This window comes from Lepisosteus platostomus, chromosome 6 (assembly GCF_059453375.1).
Source record: "Lepisosteus platostomus isolate fLepPlt1 chromosome 6, fLepPlt1.hap1, whole genome shotgun sequence".
Lineage (NCBI taxonomy): Eukaryota > Metazoa > Chordata > Actinopteri > Semionotiformes > Lepisosteidae > Lepisosteus > Lepisosteus platostomus.
In genome coordinates this window covers 67,087,615-67,097,262 of record NC_142616.1, presented here as the reverse complement: position 1 = coordinate 67,097,262, position 9,648 = coordinate 67,087,615, and the positions used below count along the sequence as shown (strand labels likewise).

Below are 9,648 nucleotides of genomic sequence, written 5' to 3'. Positions count from 1 at the left end.
AAGCACAATTCTCCATGCAGCAGCGCTCCAAGTTATGCAAGTACTCCACAGCTCCTAGTGTGTTATCGTTTAACGCTCGGACGTTTACTTAAGTGACGCCAGAGTCAGATGTGACTCAGTACCAGTCCGGTATGGATTGTGGAATCGTATTTAGTGAAAACAAAACTTAAGTTTAGGAATAAGAGTGACATTTTCCTCCTTGTTCAGCATTTGTCTATGACCAGTCCTCAAGTACTTGTAGTCATTGCCCATTTCTACAGTCTGACCATTCATTACAGTAGGTAGGAGGGGTGTTGCTTTTCTTCAGTGACCAGCTCCTTTGTTTTTAAAACATTTAACTGCGACGAGAAACTCGTCACACCATTCAGTAAAGTCATTCAGGATGGGTCCACTGTGCTTCATCCAATACAGGAGTCTATCCCAGCAAGCAAAGGGCACAAGGCAGGGTACAACCTGGGCAGGACGCCAGTCCATTGCAGGAGACACACAGACTCACAGACTCACACCAGGGCCAGTTTTCCCAGAAGCCAATTAACCCACGAGCAACCCTCCTCTGTGAGTGTTCAGTCGCATGCGTGATCTCTGTGATGTCTGTGATTTCTGTGAGCGTGTGTGATCTCTGTGAGTGTTTGTGTGTCTGCGATTTCTGTGAGTGTGTGTGATCTCTCTGAGTGTGTGTCTGTGATTTCTGTGAGCGTGTGTGATCTCTCTGAGTGTTTGTCTGTGATTTTTGTGAGTGTGTGTGATCTCTCTGAGTGTTCAGCTGTGAGTGTTATTTCTGTGTTTGCGTGTGTTTCTCATAGCATCCTTCTCCTTTAAGTTAAAAACAAAACTCAGTGGAGAGGCGTGTTACATAACACACACGGTCAGGCACATGAGTGAGCGAGTGAGGGGCAGAGAGGCGGAGAGGAGCTGGGATTGGGACAGAGGGAAGGAGGAAGAGAGGGAGACAGATGGAAGAGATAGAAAACGCTTGTAAAGAGAGAGAGGAGAGGAGAGAGAAGCAGAGATGTGTCAGTGTAAGAGGAGACAGAGGGGGAGCTACCAGGAGAGTCAGAGACAAAGAGATTGAAGGATTTTATCCGGGGGATTTCAGATGCTCTGGCCTGTCTGCCCATGAGCAGCCCTGGTCTGTGTCTATGCTGTGCAGCGTGCCCACGTGTGGCTGTCCACTGGCGAAGGAGAGCAGGCCGGTGACTCAGTCTGGGGCACCTGGGATCTTACCTGTCTCAGGTGAGCTCACCTGCCTGTGTCGTCAAGCTCCCCGTGCCGTGACATCAGCCCTGACCATGGCTCTCACTCCTGAGTCAGGGACTTACGCCGGTCGACGCGCCCGGCGGTCAGCGGTCCCTTTCCCTCCCACGTCAGGCTTTACACATGGTCAGTGCGTCACGAAGTGAAAAGCTATCCTGTAAAACCAAACGGAAAGACCCGTGAACACTGTGGCGATTTCAACTAACCCAGTGAGCAAGAGGCGATCTGCTATTTCTGGCCAGGGGGGCACCCACCCGATACAGGTATTCCAAGTCCTCCAGGGCATCCAGAGAGTCAGCCCGGCTGACATCGACAGAGAACACCAGTGGGAACCTAGTTTATAACGGAGAGGCCGAACGCATTTCTCACAGAGAGAGGGACGCATGGCTCTCTCTCCCGCAGCACAGAGTTGTGGGAGTGTGGAACAAGCTGCACATCCGTGCTGTTGGAGCTGGTGGTTCTTGGTTTTATTTCAAGAAACAGCTGGAAGAGATCCTGGGATCAATTCACTGCTCACTTCTTACCGGGCCAGATAGGCTGACCGGCCCCTCTCGTCTGCACAGTTCCTTACGGGCTTCTTGTGCCCCGAGCCCCACCAAGGGGACCACTGGATCTCACTAACCCCCCCAGGTGACCCCCGTCACTGGCCTGCTGTCCTGAGTCCGCATGCTGGCAGCTCGGCAGGTAGAGTTTAGACCTGCAGTACCTGAGCCAGGTAAGGAAACTCCAGCCTGCCTCTCCGGTACAGTTACACTGCGGGCAGGTAAGACTATAGCTGTCATGGAGAGGTAGGAGCACAGGTTACTGTGACAGGTTAGGGTTGTCGGTGTATTACCTGCAATATATATTACCTGCATATTACCTGTATTATACATGAGCTGTAATATACCTGCAGCCACTTCAGAGAGACAGAACTCCAGTTACACCTCCGAGACAGAACTGCAGCTATTCCTCTCTGTGCTGCAATTCCAATTTCACATGGCGAACTGTCTACTGACGTAGGGCCAACAGCGGGAACTACATGGAAGTTCATTTAAAAATAAGAACAGGAGAACGTTCTTAACACAAGGGGACAGGGGAGTGTGTAAGAAATGATCAGAACCCAGCTGCGCTGTTGGAGCCAATACTCCTCTTCGTTTGTTCTCGGTCTTATGTTCTTCTGACAATATGGACCTGTGTGTGTAGTCCTGTGTGGCCCACCTGTCAGAGCCAATGAGAACCAGATCTCGCTCCCCGCGGACACGCCCACCTGTCGGAGCCAATGAGATTTCGCTCTCCTCTGACACGCCCACCTGTCGGAGCCAATGAGAACCAGATGCCGCTCTCCATTGCCCCGCCCCACTTGCCAAAGCTATTGGTTATTGGACTTGCTGCCAGCTCCACCATTCCTTTGCAGGAGAGTGAGGGCTGATGGGATGAGTGGCACTTCTATTACCGGCCACACGCTTGCCCCAAGGGGATCCCAGCCATCTTTCTTGCCCCATAAGCTTCTAGTGGGCCCAAACCAGGTCCAATGACAGGGACAGCCCAGGCTTGAGCCAGCAACATCTGAACTATAGGCCTCCTCCGCGCTGTGGGCTGACCCAGACTGAGTGCAGCACCCGTAATGGCCCATTACGCACGGCAGACCGCCAGTGTCACCCTGTCAGACGGAATGAGTCACCTGGCCCAGGTGTGAGTGAGGTCAGGTGTGCAGCCTGAGTCCCGGGATCGGGAGGGTGGTTTGGTCAGCCTGGGGAGTGCTGGAGCAGCGTCACTCGTGCAGGAGGCAGGAGAAATTATCTGTCTCGGGTGGAAGTTGCTGTAATCGCCGGGATCTGAAGTCCCCGGAGACTCCCTGTGGGGGCAGGTTGGAGGTGCAGGGATTAACCCGGATTCAGGGAGCCGGGCTGGGGATTGACCGGTCTCAGAGTGGAAAACGAGAGAGACAGAGAAACAGGCCCTGCGGCTGAACTGTCACCCCAAACCTCAGCCTTTAATGCCTGATTCCCTCTCACACCAGCACTGTCATCAGCGCTGACAGTAATAACTAGGTATAGACTCTGATCAGAGCTTCCCAGAGCTGCAAGATAAACTGTGTGCTCTTACAGACGGGCTGTACATGCAGGTGCTCTGCTGGCTGGGACAGTGTACTAACAGCTGACCAGCAGCAGCAGTAACGGAACAGGATTATCAGCAGCGTCTGGGCAGTTAGTCGGGAGCAGTGAAGCCATGTAAAACAGCAGCTGCAGCAGAGGCAGTATTGGCAGAAGCAGCGATAGTGACAAGTTGTAGGAGCAGTAGGAGCTGTGTCAATAGCAGTAGTGCCAGCAGGAACAGTGGTGGCTGGTCTAGCAGTTGCAGTCGCATCAGGAACAGTAGTACCAGTAGCTGTAGTAACAGCAGGAACAGTAGTACCAGTAGCTGTAGTAACAGCAGGAGCAAGTACATTAGCAGTAGAAACTGCCGTATCAGAGACTGCAACAGGAGCAGCAGTAATAGCAACAGCTCAGTCCCAGACTCCAGTGTATCTCCCACTGTGCCCACAGCAGTGAGACTCCAGTGTATCTCCCACTGTGCCCACAGCAGTGAGACTCCAGTGTATCTCCCACTGTGCCCACAGCAGTGAGACTCCAGTGTGTCTCCCACTGTGCCCACAGCAGTGAGACTCCAGTGTGTCTCCCACTGTGCCCACAGCAGTGAGACTCCAGTGTCTCCCACCACGCCCACAGCGGTCTGGGCCCCACCATGACGCTCAGCTCACCCAGAACAGCTTCACCCTGTGATCCTGTGGCTCTGTGGTTTCTCTGAGTTTTCATTTTCTGATTGGCACCCTTCTCCTTTCGCTCGTTTACGGCCTGCAATTAACCTCCGCTGTGATCACTAATTAAATCAAAAGAAACCCCATAATTGACGAACAAAGGCAGAATTAACCTGCCCCCTAATTACAGCAGAGCTGCAGCTCAGGTGGAGCCTGTCCTGTGTCATTTCGGCCAGCTCATGATTTACAGCAGGACAGGTCTGTGCCAGACGTCACCCCGAGACCTGATGACGGGCGAGTTTGGGGTTTAAGGCTGAGCCAGGATGATAGCAGGACTTCAGAATCTCTCTGCTCCAGCATGAAATGTTTTTTTTTAACTCCTGTTAAACATCAGAAACAAAACTCCAGTAACAAAACAACAGAAGATCTTTAGTGAACAAGAAACATGATCGGAAGTTAGCGTTTGTCATGAATGTGTTATGCATTATGGGATACGTAGATATGAATTAACATCGGCCACAACACAAGAAAGAAAGTCTAACTCTCAGCAGAACCATTTTTCTCCTGCAGGAGAGCCGTGGTGAAGGCGATACAGAGGCGCCCAGCATGGACCAGCCTGAAGGCCCTGGGTTCGAGGCTCCCCTGCAGACAGTTCTGTGTTTTGATGACAGGGGGTACTTCACCCCTCTGAAGCTGAGTACAGATCTGATGATGCAACAGGCCGGTATTTTGTTGGAGACGTCATCTGACACCGTTTTGAAATGTCAACAACAATAATAACAACAGCAGCGACAATAACTGAATTAATCGAGGGATGAAAAGGGGTTTGGATGCACTTGACCGTGGAAATGCTGTACACATCGTTTCCTCCATGATGTGTGGGCTGATACACTCCACTCTCACACAATGGACCTTCTCACTCAGCTCCATGGTGAATTATGAATAATTCACATTCTGTTCTTTATCTTTTGTATTGCAGCATTGTGCGCTGAATTAATTGAAAAAAGATTAAACCTACTGACACTGTTTCTGGGTCTGTATTGTCATCTGGCTTTGCAAAAGAAGGGAAGACTCATGAATTAATCATGAGGATGAGGGAAATAACAGCATTTTGCTGGACAGAAGAGAGGCAGGGGACAGGGGAAAGTCAGGGGTACAGAGAGAAAACCGTGGGCGCATGGAAAATGACTGGCTTCTATAACAAGAGCCTCTGGATCAAAGGCTGGGAAGGTGGGGCTCCCTGGCGCGGCAGAGAGGCACGACCCTGTTCAGGACCTCCTTGTCGCCCGCGGGCCCCACGCTGCTGTTCAGAAACGGCTCACCGGCTCTTCTCCTTCCGCTGTCTCACTCCCTCCTGCCCGTCTCTGTCTCCATCCCGTGATTCCGCTGGGCGCCGGACCCTTCGACAGGGCGGTGTCGCTCTCCTCACCTCTGTGCCACACGGTGTTCCCCCTCTCTGTCTCGCTGCACACTCGAGGGCTGGGCTGATCGCTGGGTCTGAACAGCCTGCCCAGAGACCATGAGAGTGTTCTGTCTGTCGGTGTGTCTCTGTCCTTCTGTCTGTCGGTGTGTGTGTGTGTGTGTGTCTCTGTCCTTCTGTCTGTCGGTGTGTGTGTGTGTCTCTGTCCTTCTGTCTGTCAGTGTGTGTGTCGTTCTGTCAGTGTGTCTCTGTCCTTCTGTCTGTCGGTGTGTGTGTGTGTCGTTCTCTCTGTCAGTGTGTGTGTGTGTGTGTGTGTGTGTGTGTGTGTGTGTGTCTTTCTGTCTGTCAGTGTGTGTGTCTCTGTCCTTCTGTCTGTCGGCGTGTGTGTGTCGTTTTGTCTGTCAGTGTGTGTGTGTGTCTCTGTCCTTCTGTCTGTCAGTGTGTGTGTGTGTCTCTGTCCTCCTGTCAGTCAGTGTGTCTCTGTCCTCCTGTCAGTCAGTGCGTGTCGTTCTGTCAGTGTGTCTCTGTCCTTCTGTCTGTCGGTGTGTGTCGTTCTGTCAGTGTGTCTCTGTCCCCCTGTCAGTCAGTGTGTGTGTCGTTCTGTCAGTGTGTCTCTGTCCTTCTGTCAGTCAGTGTGTGTGTCGTTCTGTCAGTGTGTCTCTGTCCTTCTGTTTGTCAGTGTGTGTCGTTCTGTCGGTGTGTCTCTGTCCTTCTGTCTGTCAGTGTGTGTGTCGTTCTGTCAGTGTGTCTCTGTCCTTCTGTCTGTCAGTGTGTGTGTCGTTCTGTCAGTGTGTCTCTGTCCTTCTGTCTGTCAGTGTGTGTGTCGTTCTGTCAGTGTGTCTCTGTCCTTCTGTTTGTCAGTGTGTGTCGTTCTGTCGGTGTGTCTCTGTCCTTCTGTCTGTCAGTGTGTGTGTCGTTCTGTCAGTGTGTCTCTGTCCTTCTGTTTGTCAGTGTGTGTGTCGTTCTGTCAGTGTGTCTGTCCTTCTGTCAGTCAGTGTGTGTGTGTGTGTCTCTGTCCTCCTGTCAGTCAGTGCGTGTCGTTCTGTCAGTGTGTCTCTGTCCTTCTGTTTGTCAGTGTGTGTGTGTGTCTCTGTCCTCCTGTCAGTCAGTGTGTGTGTCGTTCTGTCAGTGTGTCTCTGTCCTCCTGTCAGTCAGTGCGTGTCGTTCTGTCAGTGTGTCTCTGTCCTTCTGTTTGTCAGTGTGTCTCTGTCCTTCTGTCCTTCTGTTTGTCAGTGTGTGTGTCGTTCTGTCAGTGTGTCTCTGTCCTTCTGTCAGTCAGTGTGTGTGTCGTTCTGTCAGTGTGTCTCTGTCCTTCTGTCTGTCAGTGTGTGTGTGTGTCTCTGTCCTTCTGTCTGTCGGCGGGTGTGTGTCGTTCTGTCTGTCAGTGTGTGTGTGTGTCTCTGTCGTTCTGTCAGTGTGTTTCTGTCCTTCTGTCTGTCGGTGTGTGTGTGTGTCTCTGTCCTTCTGTCTGTCAGTGTGTGTGTCGTTCTGTCAGTGTGTCTGTCCTTCTGTCAGTGAGTGTGTGTCGTTCTGTCAGTGTGTCTCTGTCCTTCTGTCTGTCGGTGTGTGTGTGTGTCTCTGTCCCCCTGTCAGTCAGTGTGTGTGTCGTTCTGTCAGTGTGTCTCTGTCCTTCTGTCCTTCTGTCTGTCAGTGTGTGTGTCGTTCTGTCAGTGTGTCTGTCCTTCTGTCTGTCAGTGTGTGTGTGTGTGTCTCTGTCCTTCTGTCTGTCAGTGTGTGTGTGTGTGTCTCTGTCCTTCTGTCAGTCAGTGTGTGTGTGTGTGTGTGTCGTTCTGTCAGCAACCATAATTGTACCTACAAATGTATCTTCAACTGCAACCATAACTGTAACTGTAACTAGACCAATGAAGGGCGAAGCTGTGTTTAGAGGACACAACACTCTCCTAACTGCCAACTATCAGCGTCAGAGAGAAATAAACATGTATACTGTAAACAGCCAGGCTCACAAACAGCAATTACTGCCCCCTGACAGGCAGGGGAAGGGGGGACAGAGACAAGGGAGGGACAGATGAAGTGAGAGAATGAGAGAGGGGAATCAGGCGCAACAGACCCAGGAACATATCAACCCACACATGAGGGCTGATCTCATGACTTTACTATTTCAAAGGACAAGCTTTGTTCGCACTGAAGGGCGAGGCTGTGTACAGTGACAGACACCCCCCTTGAGCTCCCCTTTTGCAGGTCTGTGTGCCCACAGCGTCCACGTGATCTGTTCCACCTCGGCCTGCGGCCAGGAGACTGCCTGTGGACCACGCAGGTCGAGACAGACCCGTCGCACCACATCGAAACAAACATTCTCAAAGCGTCCTGTTCCTGGATGTTGCTGTCGCTGGGGAATCGGGTTCGGGTGTAACAGCCCACTTACCTGGGTGGCCACACAAGCTGTTCCTTCCCCCAAACTGAGTGCAGATCCCAAGAAAACCCTGTCACTCAGGGAAACTCACAGACCCTCGCAGGAGCCTCGCAGGAACGAGTCACTTGAACTCCTCTCGAACCCCTGTCTGGGGGGACACAACCCAGACAGCCTTGTGAGTCACCATAAAATCACCAGTTTCTAAAGACAGGGAGCAATCCCACGGCGATCGCTGAAACTGGTGAGGCATTAAATTAAATTTGGTTATACTGCAGTGAAGTTAAATTCAGATGAGATTTAGGACCAAAGTCTTCTTCACAGCCCAGAGCCCATTTCAATTAACGGCCGATGTTTAAAAACACCTGACTAGGCTGCAGCCCCGCCGCCATGAACACAGTACGGAACTAGCACACCTTCCCGGTCTTCAACGAGCAAGTTCCAGATGCCTAGACTCTGTTCCCAGTCCTGAGCGTGTCTCCTCTTAATCACCCAGAGACAGGCTGCTCTCCCGTTCCCCGTCCTGAGTGTGTCTCCTCTTAATCTCCCAGAGACGGGCTGCTCTCCCGTTCCCCGTCCTGAGTGTGTCTCCTCTTAATCTCCCACAGACAGGCTGCTCTCCCGTTCCCCATCCTGAGTGTGTCTCCTCTTAATCTCCCAGAGACAGGCCGCTCTCCCGTTCCCCGTCCTGAGTGTGTCTCCTCTTAATCTCCCACAGACAGGCTGCTCTCCCGTTCCCCGTCCTGAGTGTGTCTCCTCTTAATCTCCCACCGACAGGCTGCTCTCCCGTTCCCCGTCCTGAGCGTGTCTCCTCTTAATCTCCCAGAGACAGGCTGCTCTCCCGTTCCCCGTCCTGAGTGTGTCTCCTCTTAATCTCCCACAGACAGGCTGCTCTCCCGTTCCCCGTCCTGAGTGTGTCTCCTCTTAATCTCCCACCGACAGGCTGCTCTCCCGTTCCCCGTCCTGAGCGTGTCTCCTCTTAATCTCCCAGAGACAGGCTGCTCTCCCGTTCCCCGTCCTGAGTGTGTCTCCTCTTAATCTCCCACAGACAGGCTGCTCTCCCGTTCCCCGTCCTGAGTGTGTCTCCTCTTAATCTCCCACCGACAGGCTGCTCTCCCGTTCCCCGTCCTGAGCGTGTCTCCTCTTAATCTCCCAGAGACAGGCTGCTCTCCCGTTCCCCGTCCTGAGTGTGTCTCCTGCTATGCTAGGTTGATTTTGTCAGGCCCTCCTAGGACACTGAACACTTGTAGATCACGTGATTCTCACATCATAATCTCTTACTTTTAAAACCCAAAGAGATTCACTTCCTTTCACAGGCCAGGAATCACAGAGTTTTCTTGACCTGGTTCTGCTCTCAAGTTGAGCAAAGCTCTTTGAGTAATGGAGCAACCTGTATCATCCAACATATTTGAAAGAAAGTGAGAGATTGTTGGGCTTTGCTCATGCCTGTCCTCAGAAAGTTGCTCATCTGGCTGACGGTCACCGGCGCACAGGACACAGCTCGGGCCAGGAAACAGAATGCGGACCAGGGCAGGAATCAGAACCAGGTCTGTGAACCTCATCTGTGCCTCTTTACAGCGCCTAGAAGGACATGGCCAGGGCTGGTTTCCGGCTAAACCCAGTAATTCAAGGAGCGATACAGAAAGACTTAACTGAAGTGCCGAAATCTGCCCGGGCTGCCGTCAGGAGATGGGGTGATTCTGCAATGCTTACATACCTGAGCAGAAGAGGTGCCTCAGGTGCTGGCGTGCCCCAGATGCGGGCGAGCTCCGCACAGCTGCGAGGGGACTACGGCGCGAGGGCAAGGTTTCACAACGCACTGTAGAGTTATTTATAGCTGTCCAGCCCTGACTCACAGATAGTTTG

At 52.3% G+C, this 9,648-nt stretch overlaps 2 long non-coding RNA genes across 3 annotated transcripts in view; both read right to left on the bottom strand.

Annotated features, from left to right (window-relative positions):
- Positions 1-9,648, bottom strand: part of LOC148662208 (uncharacterized) — a 146,727-nt gene that overhangs the window by 107,971 nt on the left and 29,108 nt on the right. The gene's annotated exons all lie outside the window — the stretch shown is intronic.
- On the bottom strand, positions 1,221-5,701 carry LOC148662211 (uncharacterized). Of its 2 annotated transcripts, none has more exons than XR_015939690.1 (2): positions 5,317-5,701; positions 1,221-1,409 (listed from the first exon to the last, which is right to left on the bottom strand). It is a non-coding gene; the product is annotated as an uncharacterized LOC148662211 (long non-coding RNA). The 2 variants fall into 2 exon arrangements; XR_015939689.1 differs by lacking the exon at positions 5,317-5,701 and adding an exon at positions 2,918-3,085.